We start from the raw sequence: 18,064 nt of genomic DNA on the forward strand, positions 1-18,064 counted from the left end.
AACATTTAGAGAAAATGTGATGTTTTACTCTAGAAAAGAAGAAGAAGACATGAATTGGGACTGGAATGTATTAAAATAAAAATTTAAGGTTAAAGATGTTAAATGTCAAAAGGCGACTGAAGTAATGTAGTAAAATGGTTACGGATGAGTTGTTTGTTTGTTTTAAGGTACAGTATATCAGGACTATGTTTATTAGGCTTGGAGGATGAGGCCTTAGGGCCTGTAGGAGTTTGGCTTGGAGGATGAGGCCTTAGGGCCTGTAGGAGGTTGGCTTGGAGGATGAGGCCTTAGGGCCTGTAGGAGGTTGGCATGGAGGATGAGGCCTTAGGGCCTGTAGGAGGTTGGCATGGAGGATGAGGCCTTAGGGCCTGTAGGAGGTTGGCATGGAGGATGAGGCCTTAGGGCCTGTAGGAGGTTGGCTTGGAGGATGAGGCCTTAGGGCCTGTAGGAGTTTGGCATGGAGGATGAGGCCTTAGGGCCTATAGGAGGTTGGCATGGAGGATGAGGCCTTAGGGCCTATAGGAGGTTGGCATGGAGGATGAGGCCTTAGGGCCTGTAGGAGGTTGGCATGGAGGATGAGGCCTTAGGGCCTATAGGAGGTTGGCATGGAGGATGAGGCCTTAGGGCCTGTAGGAGTTTGGCTTGGAGGATGAGGCCTTAAGGCATTGGCTTGGAGGATGAGGCCTTAGGGCCTATAGGAGGTTGGCTTGGAGGATGAGGCTTGTAGGAGGTTGATAGTGAAATGTTATAATGTTGAAATAACAGGATGATGATGGGATGTTGAATGTTTCAGATGTAATTGGAGTAATAAATTAGGTTAGATTACAATTTAGTGCAATTAGAATAGTAAAGGGAATAAGTGTTAATGTTTAAAACTATTGTATGTAGCTAAAAGCATATTAAGGGTGCTAGGATGACCTACTGTAGTTAGGAGGCAGGAAATCCTGTGGATTCTAGGCTCGTATTATCTGGTTTTGGGCGCCACATCCAACTTAGGTTAGAAGAGGTTTTAATTACGTCACGGCTCGCTTAAGCCTGGGAGGGAAGTGGCCTGTGGTTTCAGAAATGTTGAGGAAAAAGTGGGGGCTAGTGGGTGGCTGAAAAAGCCCCTTTGAGAGATTGCAGAAGCACGTGTAAGATTTGCAGAAGCATCAGCGAGAATATAGGTGTTATGGGCGGGGTTAGGAACAGAGATAGGTTATTATTGTTGGGGCTGGGTTAGGTACAGAGATAGGTTATTATTGTTAGGGGCAGGGTTAGGAACAGAGATAGGTTATTATTGTTAGGGGCAGGGTTAGGAACAGAGATAGGTTATTAGGATTGCATTTGTGTAAGGTTCTGTATTTATTTTCTTAGTCAACCTTGTGTTCTGTTTCGTTGTGTTCTGGAACGTAACCTTGTTTATTTGTGTTCTGGAACGTAACCTTGTTTCGTTGTGTTCTGGAACGTAACCTTGTTTCGTTGTGTTCTGGAACGTAACCTTGTTTCTTTGTGTTCTGGAACGTAACCTTGTTTCTTTGTGTTCTGGAACGTAACCTTGTTTCGTTGTGTTCTGGAACGTAACCTTGTTTCTTTGTGTTCTGGAACGTAACCTTGTTTCTTTGTGTTCTGGAACGTAACCTTGTTTCTTTGTGTTCTGGAACGTAACCTTGTTTCTTTGTGTTCTGGAACGTAACCTTGTTTCGTTGTGTTCTGGAACGTAACCTTGTTTCTTTGTGTTCTGGAACGTAACCTTGTTTCGTTGTGTTCTTGAACGTAACCTTGTTTCTTTGTGTTCTGGAACGTAACCTTGTTTCGTTGTGTTCTGGAACGTAACCTTGTTTCTTTGTGTTCTGGAACGTAACCTTGTTTCTTTGTGTTCTGGAACGTAACCTTGTTTCGTTGTGTTCTTGAACGTAACCTTGTTTCGTTGTGTTCTGGAACGTAACCTTGTTTCTTTGTGTTCTGGAACGTAACCTTGTTTCGTTGTGTTCTGGAACGTAACCTTGTTTCTTTGTGTTCTGGAACGTAGCCTTGTTTCTTTGTGTTCTGGAACGTAACCTTGTTTCTTTGTGTTCTGGAACGTAGCCTTGTTTCTTTGTGTTCTGGAACGTAACCTTGTTTCGTTGTGTTCTGGAACGTAACCTTGTTTCGTTGTGTTCTGGAACGTAACCTTGTTTCTTTGTGTTCTGGAACGTAACCTTGTTTCGTTGTGTTCTGGAACGTAACCTTGTTTCTTTGTGTTCTGGAACGTAACCTTGTTTCTTTGTGTTCTGGAACGTAGCCTTGTTTCGTTGTGTTCTGGAACGTAACCTTGTTTCGTTGTGTTCTGGAACGTAACCTTGTTTCGTTGTGTTCTTGAACGTAACCTTGTTTCTTTGTGTTCTGGAACGTAACCTTGTTTCATTGTGTTCTGGAACGTAACCTTGTTTCTTTGTGTTCTGGAACGTAACCTTGTCTTTCATTTATGTTCAATGATTTCACCCTTTCACCTTTCACCTTCACCTTTCACCTTCTTAAAGTGTTAAAAGTAAAGTTCTAGAACAAATCCTTAACGTTACCTTATTGAGATACGTTTTAAAAGTAGCTGTTAGAGTTTTTAGACACACGACTGATCATCCTGAGGGGGGGGGCGACAAAAACTGTTTATAGTTGTAAAGGGTAAGAAACCGTTATTAAATGCCCCACTTCTCATAGAATTGGAATAGACAAAAACATATTGCATTGGCAGCCTTATAGGGGTTTAGGGCGATGAAGGTATCTAATCCATGGTTAATGTTTGCTTATCATAATTGCTTGTGTGATTATTGATCTGTGATATTGAATGATTGACTGATTGAACTAGGACTTGTTTCTGTCTGTTTCTGGAATTTTGAATAAACTTGCTTCATTGTTCTGTAACCCTGTGTCATCGAACAGTCATACATGTGCATGTCGTTTTACTCTAGGTTTCTGAGATTGACTTGATTGATTGATTGAGGATATTTAGCATATGGTTAATTAGTCCATTGGGAACCCACGTTGCTGAGGATTTTTAGCATATACCGTAGTTAATTAGTCCATTGGGAGCCCACGTTGCTGGTTTAAAATAACCTGAGACCGAACTATAGGTGCATAGGTCAGAGTCGTAAGAGGGGTGATTCTGGGCTAAGTCAACCCAGGAAAAGGGGCCCCTCAAAATTAAAATCTATTTTCTTTTGCCACTTGTGCCGAATACAACAAGTGTAGACTTTACTGTGAAATGCTTCCTTACAAGCCCTTAACCAACAGTGCAGTTCAAGAAGAAGAAAATATTTACCAAGTAGACTAAAATAAAAAGTAATAATAAAAAGTAATACAATAAGAATAACAATAACAAGGCTATATACAGAGGGCACTGGTACCGAGTTAGTGTGGAGGCTATATACAGGGGGCACCGGTACCGAGTCAGTGTGCAAGGGTACAGGCTAGTTCAGGTATTATGTACATGTACGTTGGGGCAAAGTGACTATGCATAGATAACAAACAAACAGCGAGTAGCAGCAGTGTACGGGGGGGTGTCAATGTAAATTGTCCTGTGGTGATTTTTATGAATTGTTCAGCAGTCTAATGGCTTGGGGGTAGAAGCTGTTGAGGAGCCTTTTGGTCCTAGACTTGGAGCTCAGTCTATAAACAGTCTATAACTTGGGTGACTGGCGTCTCTGACAATTTTATGGGCTTTCCTCTGACAACTCCTATTATATAGGTACTGGATGGCAGGAAGCTTGGGCCCAGTGATGTACTGGTCCGTTCTCACTACCCTCTGTAGCGCCTTACGATCAGATGCCGAGCAGTTACCACACCAGGTGGTGATGCAACCGGTCAGGATGCTCTCGATGGTGCAGCTGTAGAACCTTTTGAGGACCTGGGGGCCCATGCCAAATCTTTCAGTCTCCTGAGGGGGAAAAGGTTTTGTCGTGCCCTCTTCACGACTGTCATTGTATGTTTGGACCATGATAGTCCGTTGGTGATGTGGACACCAAGGAACTTGAGACTCTCGACCCGCTCCACTACAGCCCCGTCAATGTTAATGGTGGCCTGTTCGGCCCTCCTTTTCCTATAGTCCACGATCAGCTCCTTTGTCTTGCTCACATTGAGGGAGAGGTTGTTGTCCTGGCACCACACTGACAGTTCTCTGACCTCCTCCCTATAGGCCGTCTCATCGTTGTCGGTGATCAGGCCTACCACTGTTGTGTCATCAGCAAACTTAATGATGGTGTTGGAGTCGTGTTTGGCCACTCAGTCGTGGGTGAACAGGGAATACAGGAGGGGACTAAGTACACACTTCTGAGGGGCCCCAGTGTTAAGGATCAGCGTGGCAGATGTGTTGTTGCCTACTCTTACAACCTGGGGGCGGCCCGTCAGGAAGTCCAGGATCCAGTTGCAGAGGAAGGTGTTTTGTCCCAGAGTCCTTAGCTTAGTGATGGGCTTCGTGGGCACTATGGTGTTGAACGCTGAGCTGTAGTCGACGAACAGCATTCTCACATAGGTGTTCCTTTTGTCCAGGTGAGAAAGGGGGGTGTGGAGTGCGATTGAGATTGCGTCATCTGTGGATCTGTTGGGGCGGTATGCGAATTTCCAAATGCCTGAAGGTACCACGTTCATCTGGACAAACAATAGTACGCAAGTATAAACACCATGGGACCATGCAACCGTCATACCGCTCAGGAAGGAGACTCGTTCTGTCTCCTAGAGAAATGTCCTCTGGTCTGATGAAACAAAAATAGAACTGTTTGGCCAAAATTACCATTATTATGTTTGGAGGAAAAAGGGGGAGGCTTGCATGCCGAAGAACATCATCCCAACTGTGAAGCACGGGGGTGGCAGAATCATGTTGTGGGGGTACTTTGCTGCAGGAGGGACATGTGCACTTCACAAAATAGATGGCATCATGAGGTAGGAAATTTATGTGGATATATTGAAGCAACAACTCAAGACATCAGTCAGGAAGTTATAACTTGGTCGCAAATGGGTCTTCCAACTGGACAATGACTCCAAGCATACTTCCAAAGTTGTGGCAAAATGGCTTAAGGACATCAAAGTCAAGGTATTGGAGTGGCCATCACAAAGCCCTGACCTCAATCCTATAGAACATTTGTGGGTAGAACTGAAAAAATGTGTGCGAGCAAGGAGGCCCACAAACCTGACTCAGTTACACCAGCTCTGTCAGGAGGAATGGGCCAAAATTCACCCAACTTGTTGTGGGAAGCTTGTGGAAGGTTACCCAAAACATTTGACCCAAGTTAAACAATTTAAAGGCAATGCTACCAAATACAAATTGAGTGTATGTTAACTTCTGACCCACTGGGAATGTCATGAAAGAAATAAAAGCTGAAATAAATCATTCTCTCTACTATTATTCTGACATTTCACATTCTTAAAATAAATTGGTGATCCTAACTGACCTAAGACAGGGAATTTATATAAGGATTAAATGTCAGGAATTGTGAAAAACCGAGTTTAAATGTATTTGGCTAAGGTGTATGTAAACTTCTGACTTCAACTGTATATAGAACGTGTGATCATGTGGGCTTACAGTACACTTAACAGAGAACACACAAAACATATAAAGCAAGTACTTCTTTGTTCTTTGAGGTGCTGTGCCTTTTTAGGGCTTTTAAGATCCAACTCCTCTCCTAATGTATCAAAAGATCTGTGGATTATTTCATTGAATTTACATTGGAGAAAGACGACCACTTAAATACCGTGGTAAGTTTGTAATACCTTATGAATTCAATTGTAGTGGCTGGTGGGGCTCTATTTGGGAGAGTGAGTCCACCGAAGGACTGAAGTGAGATGGGTGGAGGAACCACACATACTTCAAGGAAGTGACTAATGTCCTCCCAGCCCCTCCTCGTTCCCCATCCCGATAGATAGAGCTCTCACCAATAACCGCCATTGAATCTTATCTATTTTTTTGTTTATTCATGAGGGATCACCATTATCTTCAAAGGCAACAGCTACTCTTTCTGGGGTCCAAACACATTAAGGCACTTACATTACACATAAAACAAAAGTTAAAACAGTACATCACATAACATTATCTACAACACAAAATGTATAATGCAACAATACTACAATGCATGTGTGTGTGTAGTGTGTGTGTGCGTATGCATGTGTCTGTACCTTTGTGTGTGTCTCTTCAGAGTCCCCGCTGTTCCATAAGGTGTGTTTTCATGTGATAATGTTGCGTCTAGGTGGTAGGTGTAGGAGTCAGGCGCAGGAGAGCAAGGATGTCTGAGAAGCGTGTTTTAATAAGAAAGTCCACCAACACAGGAATTCGAACAATCTAAAAAGGCACAACGCCCTCGACAACAGAGAACCCGTACAAACGCACGGAGGAACAAACAAAGATCCGACAATCACACACTTAAGAATCAGTGAAAACAAATAACGGCATAACCTCACCGAGCACATCACAAAGAAAGACTAATCCCGCACAAACTTAGGCAGGCAACAGGGTACATATACAGTGGGGAGAACAGGTATTTGATACACTGCCGATTTTGCAGGTTTTCCAACTTACAAAGCATGTAGAGGTCTGTAATTTTTTATCATAGGTACACTTCAACTGTGAGAGACGGAATCTAAAACAAAAATCCAGAAAATCACAATGTATGATTTTTAAGTAATTCATTTGCATTTTATTGCATGACATAAGTATTTGATCACCTACCAACCAGTAAGAATTCCGGCTCTCACAGACCTGTTAGTTTTTCTTTAAGAAGCCTCCTGTTCTCCACTCATTACCTGTATTAACTGCACCTGTTTGATCTCGTTACCTGTATAAAAGACACCTGTCCACACACTCAATCAAACAGACTCCAACCTCTCCACAATGGCCAAGACCAGAGAGCTGTGTAAGGACATCAAGGATAAAATTGTGGACCTGCACAAGACTGGGATGGGCTACAGGACAATAGGCAAGCAGCTTGGTGACAAGGCAACAACTGTTGGCGCAATTATTAGAAAATGGAAGAAGTTGAAGATGACGGTCAATCACCCTCGGTCTGGGGCTCCATGCAAGATCTCACCTCGTGGGGCATCAATGATCATGAGGAAGGTGAGGGATCAGCCCAGAACTACACGGCAGGACCTGGTCAATGACCTGAAGAGAGCTGGGACCACAGTCTCAAAGAAAACCATTAGTAACACACTACGCCGTCATGGATTAAAATCCTGCAGCGCACGCAAGGTCCCCCTGCTCAAGCCAGCGCATGTCCAGGCCCGTCTGAAGTTTGCCAATGACCATCTGGATGATCCAGAGGAGGAATGGGAGAAGGTCATGTGGTCTGATGAGACAAAAATAGAGCTTTTTGGTATAAACTCCACTCGCCGTGTTTGGAGGAAGAAGAAGGATGAGTACAACCCCAAGAACACCATCCCAACCATGAAGCATGGAGGTGGAAACATCATTCTTTGGGGATGCTTTTCTGCAAAGGGGACAGGACAACTGCACCGTATTGAGGGGAGGATGGATGGGGCCATGTATCGCGAGAGAAATCAGAGGAGAAGGTTCTTGGTCAGGGAGGTGACCAAGAACCTGATGGTCACTCTGACAGAGTTCTAGAGTTCCTCTGTAGAGATGGGAGAACCTTCCAGAAGGACAACCATCTCTACAGCACTCCAGCTGTGCCTTTATGGTAGAGTGGCCAGCCACTCCTCAGTAAAAGGCACACGACAGCCCGCTTGGAGTTTGTCAAAAGTCACCTTTAGACTCTCTGACCATGAGAAACAAGATTCTCTGGTCTGATAATACCAAGATAGGAACTCTTTGGCCTGAATGCCAAGCGTCATGTCTGTCGGAAACCTGGCACCATCCCTACGGTGAAGCATGGTGGTGGCAGCACCATTCTGTGGGGATGTTTTTCAGTGGCAGGGACTGGGAGACTAGTCAGGAAGCAAAGATGAACAGAGCAAAGTAGAGAGAGATCCTTGATGAAAACCTGCTGGGGGCAAAGGTTCACCTTCTAACAGGACAACGACCCTAAGCACACAGCCAAGACAATGCAGGAGTGGCTTCGGGACAAGAATCTGAATGTTCTTGAATGTCCCAACCAGAGCCTGGACTTGAACCCCATCGAACATCTCTGGAGAGACCTGAAAATCCTAGGTGTGGCTGTGGCCCTGGTCCATCAACGCTCCCCATCGAACCTGACAGAGCTTGAGATGCTCTGCATAGAAGATTGGGAGAAACTCCCCAAATACAGGTGTGCCAAGCTTGTAGCGTCATACCCACGAAGAATCTATGCTGTGAGCGCTGCCAAAAGTGCCTCAACAAAGTACTGAGTAAAGGGTCTGAATACTTATGTAAATGTGAGTATTATTATTCTAAAAACCAGTTTTTTCTTTGTCATTATGGGGTTTTGTGTCTAGATTTATGAGGATACTTATTATTATTCTTTTTTTAAATACGTTTTAGAATAAGGCTGTAATGTAACAAAATGTGGAAAAAGTCAAGTGGTCTGAATACTTTCCGAAGGCACTGTATGTTCAAGCCACTGGCTTCTAGGGACGAAGAAGATGTTCGGAAAACGACTGAATCAGTTTGACATCCGATTTCTCTTGTGGTCTACAAATATATAAAACAGTTCCACATCATCTATAAACAATAAAACTACTGTAGAAAAGGCCATGACAACAGACTGTGATTAGGGGTCCATTTGATGTTGAATAAATGACAATCCCACTAGTAGGTCTAAATTGGTAACGTTATATTTACCCGTTGGTCAGGATAAATCGACGGTATAGATTCTTCTGTCATCTATTTTATGCATGTTGCACTCCACTATTGGTCAAATTAGCATGGCACATGGCACACTACTTTTGTAAAAGGTCTGACTTTTACAGCAAATTCCAACATCTTCGCAGGCATTCTGGACTTGTTGGGAAAATTAAATAAAAGTTGGCTTCTGTGTTTTGTATCTAGAGATGAGGCACCTAGGTGGCATTTTCCGGTTTGGCTGTACTGTGACTTTCTCCTAAACAATGCAACTGGAACAATGCAACCAATAACAGAAGGCAACTTTAGGTAACCTAACCTACAGGAGGGGTGGGGTTACGGCCGATGACACAATGCCTTCCAACTGTGGAACCTCAGTCTGGGGGAGGTAATTTAAGAACGCACAGGAAGTAAACAAATGTTTTTTTTGCAGTTTAGTGTGGAAAAGATTAAAAAAATAGCAAGAGTCTGTGTTTAAACTGGGACAACCCTTTTAATAACGGGTGCAATGAATCTAAATAAAGTAATGGATTTAATTAGGAAAATTTTATTTATTTTTGTGTAGCATAAGATTAGTGGAGTCTGCCACTAGCACAGTCAGTGTAGTCAGCTCAGCTATCCCCATTGAGACCGTGTCTGTGCCTCGACTTAGGTTGGGCAAAACTAAACATGGCGGTGTTCGCCTTAGCAATCTCACTAGGATAAAGACCTCCTCCATTCCTGCCATTATTGAAAGAGATCGTGATACCTCACATCTCAAAATAGGGCTACTTAATGTTAGATCCCTCACTTCAAAGGCAGTTATAGTCAATGAACTAATCACTGATCATTATCTTGATGTGATTGGCCTGACTGAAACATGGCTTAAGCCTGATGAATTTACTGTGTTAAATGATGCCTCACCTCCTGGTTACACTAGTGACCATATCCCCCGTGCATCCCGCAAAGGCGGAGGTGTTGCTAACATTTAGGATAGCAAATTTCAATTTACAAATAAATAAAAAAATGACGTTTTCATCTTTTGAGCTTCTAGTCATGAAATCTATGCAGCCTACTCAATCACTTTTTATAGCTACTGTTTACAGGCCTCCTGGGCCATATACAGCGTTCCTCACTGAGTTCCCTGAATTCCTATCGGACCTTGTAGTCATAGCAGATAATATTCTAATTTTTGGTGATTTTAATATTCACATGGAAAAGTCCACAGACCCACTCCAAAAGGATTTCGGAGCCATCACCGACTCAGTGGGTTTTGTCCTAGGTTTTGGCCTTTCTAGGGAGTTTTTCCTAGCCACCGTGCTTCTACACCTGCATTGCTTGCTGTTTGGGGTTTTAGGCTGGGTTTCTGTACAGCACTTTGAGATATCAGCTGATGTAAGAAGGGCTATATAAATTTGATTTGATTTGATTAACCAAGCAATCAATGTACATGCAAAAACAAAGATATGAAAAACATTCCTAAAAAAATCAACTTGCAATAGAGCATGCTGGGAAATATGATTGTGATAGGCATGTTTTACTCTCCACAGAGTAAAACTGACTCTCACCTCTGGTTATTAACACAAACATTTTAACAATTAGTGAATCAACAATAGAACATTTTACACTGAAAAATCAACACTAGGTAACACTGGCCAAATTGCTATGTAGTTTCTAACCCTTTTTTACCACGCTTGTATAGAATGACATTTGCTTACAAATTATTTCTGAAGCATAGGAATTGTCAAGGGTTTATGAAGACTTTTTAAGTTGTAGTTGGTTCTAAGTGGGACCCCAAAGGTAGATCCCATCCCACCCACACATTTCAAAATTAAATCAAATGCTAACTTCACACTTTCACAAAAAAATAAAAATAATATGAATGCGTATACTTTCATTATTTCATCCTTCCTTCGAAACTATATCATTTAGTTTTATAAAGTACATTTATAGCTATTTACAATGTGTTGGTATGACAGGGGTTTCCCAGGGGTTGACGGGGGTTTTGCAGGGGTTGGGGTTTTCCCTCCCCTTGCTGCTATAAAATATCTTCACATGTTGTACACATTCATTCTTTCTTGTCTTCTTGGTAGAACACTAAGCCACAGTGACCAATAGTCATCCAGACCTCAGGATTCTATTCTTCAGCTTTTTAGAATGAGACGTGTTTTTTCTCCAAACTGATCATTTCAACTGATGGTAAGACCAATTTGATACCATGTGGTGTAGTAGGGTGTGCCATTATAATATATTATGATATACTGCAGTAGCCTACAATATTTCATATCATAATACAATTGCCATATAACATAATATATTAGTTGTGTACAGTATGTATCCGTAAACCACAGAATAAATAAAAGATATGAAGGTTTAGCTTCCTTGAAGTGAACAGTGACCATTTAGACAGTGTTCCTGTTTCTGTTTGCTCAATAACATTCACAAAGATCTTAGTAATGCTTATGAATGCGTTTGGTATGCTCTACGTATGTACCCTTATTTAAGTATTACTCATTTTGCCTCATGTTCCCCAGCTCTCATGATTCATGTAGTCAACTGACTGCTATAGAAATGCTGCTTCACCTTCTTAAAAAAGGTCTCGGACAGAAATGTAGATGATTAACAACATGCAGAGGTAAGCATGTTTTATAAATTCTATGTAACCAGGAATTTGTAAGTCGCTCTGGATAAGAGCGTCTGCTAAATGACTTAAATGTAAATGTAAATGTAATGGCAGACGGCGGTGCCTGTGTCTCTGAGAACACCATGTGAATCCCTGTGCCTGAGAACACCATGTTAATCCCTATGCCTGAGAACACCATGTGAATCCCTGTGCCTGAGAACACCATGTGAATCCCTGTGCCTGAGAACACCATGTTAATCCCTATGCCTGAGAACACCATGTGAATCCCTGTGCCTGAGAACACCATGTGAATCACTGTGCCTGAGAACACCATGTGAATCCCTGTGCCTGAGAACACCATGTGAATCCCTGTGCCTGAGAACACCATGTTAATCCCTATGCCTGAGAACACCATGTGAATCCCTATGCCTGAGAACACCATGTGAATCCCTGTGCCTGAGAACACCATGTGAATCCCTGTGCCTGAGAACACCATGTGAATCCCTGTGCCTGAGAACACCATGTTAATCCCTGTGCCTGAGAACACCATTTTAATCCCTGTGCCTGAGAACACCATGTTAATCCCTATGCCTGAGAACACCATGTTAATCCCTATGCCTGAGAACACCATGTGAATCACTGTGCCTGAGAACACCATGTTAATCCCTATGCCTGAGAACACCATGTGAATCCCTGTGCCTGAGAACACCATGTTAATCCCTATGCCTGAGAACACCATGTGAATCACTGTGCCTGAGAACACCATGTGAATCCCTATGCCTGAGAACACCATGTGAATCCCTGTGCCTGAGAACACCATGTGAATCCCTGTGCCTGAGAACACCATGTGAATCACTGTGCCTGAGAGCACCATGTTAATCCCAGGAACATCCTCCAACACACCATTCATCAGAGAAGCCCTATCTGTGACCACTGTTTTGCAAGGTAATGTTTATGCTAAACAAGAGCATGGTAATGTTTATGCTGAACAAGAGCAAGGTAATGTTTATGCTGAACAAGAGCAAGGTAATGTTTATGCTGAACAAGAGCATGGTAATGTTTATGCTAAACAAGAGCAAGGTAATGTTTATGCTAAACAAGAGCAAGGTAATGTTTATGCTGAACAAGAGCAAGGTAATGTTTGTGCTGAACAAGAGCAAGGTAATGTTTATGCTAAATCAGAGCAAGGTAATGTTTATGCTGAACAAGAGCAAGGTAATGTTTATGCTAAATCAGAGCAAGGTAATGTTTATGCTGAACAAGAGCAAGGTAATGTTTATGCTGAACAAGAGCAAGGTAATGTTTATGATAATCAAGAACAGGGTAATATTTATGATAATCAAGAACAGGGTAATATTTATGATAATCAATAGCAAGGTAATGTTTATGATAATCAATAGCAAGGTAATGTTTATGATAATCAATAGCAAGGTAATGTTTATGATAATCAAGAGCAAGGTAATATTGATTAGAAGGTCTTTATTTAAACTATGCCACTTTATGTTTACATACCCTACATTACTCATCTCATATGTTTATACTGTACTCTATACCATCTACTGCATCTTGCCTATGCCGTTCTGTACCATCACTCATTCATATATCTTTATGTACATATTCTTATTCCCTTTACACTTGTGTGTATAAGGTAGTAGTTGTGGAATTGTTAGGTTAGATTACTTGTTGGTTATTACTGCATTGTCGGAACTAGAAGCACAAGCATTTCGCTACACTCGCATTAACATCTGCTAACCATGTGTATGTGACAAATACAAATTTGATTTGATTTGATTTATTTCAGAACCATTGTTTAGCATTCATACAGCTCCATTCAGCACATAGTAATTAATGCCTAACTTTTCTCACTCCTACTATAGAGTACCACACTCAGATATACATAACAGCAGCGCCATCTATTGGCTTGGCGACGTCTCGTAACAACCACGTGGAGATAGTGTGAGTTCTATCCTACATGTACATTCATTGACTTGATTAACTTGGCATATTAACTTTATGATGCGTTGCTTTTAAATAGTTCACATGTTATTATTGGGATAACTACCGTTGTACCATGACATTTCTATGTAATTACTGTAAAAAATAAATGGATACCCTTTTTCCTCAACAGGGTGAGTTTAAGGAAGAGGAACCGCACCAAGAGCAGTCTGCCTGAATCCAGACTCTGAAACCGACTGAGTGGGTCTAGAAGAACTGACCCAAACATGATATGTAAACCATGTTGTATACTTCCTCTTCTTCTTCCTCTTCCTCTTCTTCTTCTTCTGAGAGACTGTGTGACCTATCTGGCCTGGGGCAAGTTTTAGGTTCTCTATGGGCTCTAAATTAAAATGTTTCATAAGTTGGGAGCACTGGTGCACTGTTGCTGGTGCTCCCAACTTAAAAAAGTGAGGAGGACAAAATAAAATCTAGGATTCACGAGAAAATCTAGGATTCTATTGAGATTTAGCCTATAATGGGGCTATGTGTTGTGTCCTAGGGACTAATAGGTACCCATGTACATTTATTTTACCTTTATATAACTAGGCAAGTCAGTTAAGAACAAATTCTTATTTTCAATGACGGCCTAGGAACAGTGGGTTAACTGCCTTGTTCAGCGGCAGAACGACAGATTTGTACCTTGTCAGCTCGGGGATTCGAACATGCAATCTTGCGGTTGCTAGTCCAACACTCTAACCACTAGGCCCAAACATACATGTGTTTTTTATAAAAACCTAAAATGTTGATGGAACGTTAGATTTCTACATAGTTAGGGCCCTATAAAATCTGTTTCCTTTTTTTGCCTAATTCCTAAATGTATTTTTTTTGTTGTTGCCAAATTCTGTTTTCTCAGTTTTGTTTTTACAGGTTTCTGATTATTCCCAGTTTTTTTTCGGGGGGGGGGGGGGTTCTAAGTCCACAACAATAATTAAACCACATCAAGGGGCAACTTTTGAGTTTTGGGGAAAATCTTAAGATAAAACATGTTTTTGTGTAGTTTCCTTCAAGTGTGCACCATGCACATATAGCAGTAGAATGTTGTTTGGTTACCTGTGTTTCTGGAGCCCACGTGTGTAGAGATTGCTAAACAAATGCCCAATGGATTGATGCAAATAATCTTGATATATGTCTTCCAGGTAGGCATAGGCTACATTGTAGTTAACATTTAATTGAGAAGGTTTTTGGAAAAGTCTACCAGAAGGCGGTTATCATTAGCATCGTCGCTCACGTCTACACAAAGTAGAACCGCACAGCACACACACACAAAGACAGGAGCATTTCCACGTCCTGTGCATTCATCTTCAGAAAGTTACTTTTGTAGTTAACGTTCTTGTTCACTTGTGACTTAATGAAGCTGAGGGGGTCATGCCAGCTAAGCAGCCAGGTCAACAATGCCATGGGGGTCAGCTGACAGCCGGACAGATTGGTCCACTCAAGTGGATGAGCTGTTGGGCTGAGGTGACAGTGACGGGAATCTGTGTGACATAATAACTGAACTGGCTGTGTTAATTTGCTCTGTGGATGAAGGCTGACCAGCTCTATGGTCATGGTTGGAGGAGTGTGACCTGGTGAAGATGAGGGGGACACGCCAACTAAGAAAACAGGTCAACTTGGGGCCAGTGGACAGCTTGACAGATTGGTCCACTCAAAGTGTGTGAGCAATGGGGTTGAGGTGACTGAGATGAGTATAGTGCTGGATGTCACACCCATTGTTACCTGGCAGTCAGGATGCCGGCCCAGTGGAGGAATGGGGCCACTTCTTCTTCTTCTGAGAGACTGTGTGACATAATAACTGGCTTGGGGTGTGTTAAGGTGCACTATGGGTGAAGGCTGAACAGCTCTATGGACATGGTTCGAGGTGTACGGCCAGGTGAAGCTAAGGGGTACATACCAACTAAGAATACAAGTCAACACAGCTATGCGGGCTTGTGATTGGATAGGCCGGGGTAACTGCTGAGTAGGTCTTTTTGGTAGGGCGTTTGGTAAGCCCTTTGGTAGGCCATTTGGTGGGTCTTTTGATAGGCCGTTTCATAGAACGCTTGGTAGTATGTTTGCTAGGCCTTTGGTAGGCTGATTGGTAGACTTTTGGTAGGCAGTTTGGTTGGCCTTTGATAGGCCATTTAGTAGAGGGGGAATGATGCCTCCCCTTCTTCTTCTTCTTCTTCTTGCCAGCAAAGTGGAGGAGTGGGGCCACTGCTCCTTCTTCGTCTTCTGCTTCTTCTGTTTCTTCTACTTTTATCATTTTTTATCTTCTTCTTCTACAAAATGGAAGGCCGTTTGGTAGGCCTTTCGGTAGGCCTTTCGGTAGACTTTGGTAGGCTGATTGGTAAGATTAAGCAAAGGACAGACAGCAGCTACCCCTTATGTGTCTTCTTCTTCTCCGTCTTCTGTTTATTCTTCTTTTATCATTTTTCTTCTTATTCTTCTTCTTCCTCTTCTTCTTCTTCTTGCCAGCCAAGTATAGGAGTTGCTGCACTGTTCCCTCTTCTTCTTCTTCTTTTTCTTCTACCAAATGGAAGGCAGAATAATTCTTCTTCTTCTTCTTCTTCTTCTTCTTCTTAAACGTATTTGTCTAAGAGAGTCCAATGCTCGCTGTGTCCAGAAAAGGTCTACTTGCGCATGTCACTATTGAATAAACCCTGGATGAATGCTTAACGTTTTTCTCAGCTACCAGAGGTGATTTTTCTACAACAATTTTGGTTGGAAGGGAGACTGGCCGGAACCTAGACATCTCTTCAGTATACCACAAATAGTGGTAAAGGGACCTTTAAAAAGATACTGTTGTTCGGTCAGGTGGGGCTGCTTAGGCTCTTCTCCTCTCCATCCATCTATTGGAGTAAAATTCTCAAGACTGTTAAATGCATTCTTAGATATATATATATATATATATATATGAACTGGTTCATCAGGTAGGAGGCCTAAGATTAATTGGCTTCTGAATTTGAATCTAAGGAAATTGATACTGGAGTATTGGAACAAAAGGACATTTGTTCCAGGATTAGGAAGCCTAAGGTTAATTGGATCCTGAGTTGGAATCTAAGGAAATTGATTCCGGATTATTGGAACATAAGGACAATTGTTCCAGGGTTAGGAAGCTGAACATTTATTGGCTCCTACATTGGAATCTAAGGAAATGTATTCAGGATTATATGACACTTGAAGGTTAGAGTAAGTAGGCTGATAGCAGATAGCTAATAGAATGGGTAAAACAAAATGAAGAATATATGTGTTCTGAAAGAAAGATAAAAACTGTTTTTAATAGTGATATTCCCATATGGACTGATAATCAATGCCTCTACTTGATAGTTAGGAATAATGGGGGGGGAGAGTTCCTCCAGGATACCATCCGACACCCCAGCAGGAAGAATACAGGCTGCGTTAGGAAACGCCAATACAGATGTAATACTGTGGTCCAAACGCGGATAAAACATTTCCCGCATGGCCAGCTAAAAGGTCTGTAAGAGATATAACAGCCTTAGAGAAACACAACGCAGATACTAAAGGCTCCACGTCTCTGGACTACTCATCAGTAGATCAATTCAGTGCAAAATGTGAACAAAATAAATGTCACCGAAGGGAAGATATACTGAGATAGGAACTAAACCTACAGAAAAAGATAGATGCTGTGACAAAAATGTGTCAGGCTCTCAGCTCTCCACCCATAGCACCCCCTTGACTATTCTCCCCCAGCAACAGAGGATCTCGTTCCAATAGGAATCCATTTCTACATCAAGCTCAGCTCCAGTCCCACGAGGCAGCATGATGTCTACCCAAACCTAGAGCTACTAAAATATCCCAAGCCAAAAAAAAAGAGAAGATCCCCAGCCAAACTGTGACGGCATTCAGAACTCATATGAACAACTCAATGAACAGCTGGAAGAAGTTACAACACAAATAGGCTGCACTAAAAAGACACCCAGACCGTGTAATACAAGATCTAGCAAATCCCCACGAGGACAAACTCTCTCAACACCCATAGAGAATAGTACCAGTTGACACAGCTGTCCGGCAAGCGGATGAAACTTATATAGATGAAGTACGGGAGAGATTAGAGATTGTACATTTGTCTCCTACTTCCTAGAAAATTAAATACATGTTAGTTGTAATAGACACCTATTCTAAATGGGTGGAAGCATTCTCCTTTAGCAATGAGGAAGCAAAAACTGTTGTCATGTGTTTGATGAAAGACATTATTCCCTCGAATTCGTAATTCTTCAGTGCAACATTTGCACACTCCTTACAGTGTTATCTAAATGAGCTAACCTTGATAAATAAAGGTTAATAAAGTGACATTTTTGATGTACAAATCCCATTGTATTTATTTCAATAAAAAGGAATGAAGGATGACAGTGGGTGTAAGTGTCTTGCCCCTCCTTACTCTGGAACCTTCTACTCAGAGGCGCTAAGGGGATACTAATATCTCAATATAAACTGGGTGGTTTGAGCCATGAATGCTGATTGGCTGAAAGCCGTGTACGGGTATGATGAAAACATGTATTTTTACTGCTCTAATTACGTTGGTAACCAGTTTGTAATAGCAATAAGGCACCTCGGGGGGGTTGTGATATATGGATAATATACCACGGCTAAGGGCTGTGTCCTAGCATTAAAATATCAATATATCCTGTTCTATCATGCCGTCATATCCACAATAAACCCCTGAAGGTTTGACAGGTACTTTTCAGTGGTGGAAAAAGTATGCAATTGTCATACTTGAGTAAAAGTAAAGATACCTTAATAGAAAA

General features: G+C 42.0%; 1 long non-coding RNA gene across 1 annotated transcript; it reads left to right on the plus strand.

Annotated features, from left to right (window-relative positions):
- Window positions 1-10,744: 10,744 nt before the first annotated feature.
- LOC139544939 (uncharacterized) lies at window positions 10,745-17,671 on the plus strand. The gene is made up of 4 exons (XR_011668973.1): window positions 10,745-10,897; window positions 11,233-11,333; window positions 13,199-13,277; window positions 13,450-17,671. It is a non-coding gene; the product is annotated as an uncharacterized lncRNA (long non-coding RNA).
- Window positions 17,672-18,064: the final 393 nt, after the last annotated feature.

The sequence above is a fragment of the Salvelinus alpinus genome, chromosome 19 (genome assembly GCF_045679555.1).
Source record: "Salvelinus alpinus chromosome 19, SLU_Salpinus.1, whole genome shotgun sequence".
NCBI classification, from domain to species: Eukaryota; Metazoa; Chordata; class Actinopteri; order Salmoniformes; family Salmonidae; genus Salvelinus; species Salvelinus alpinus.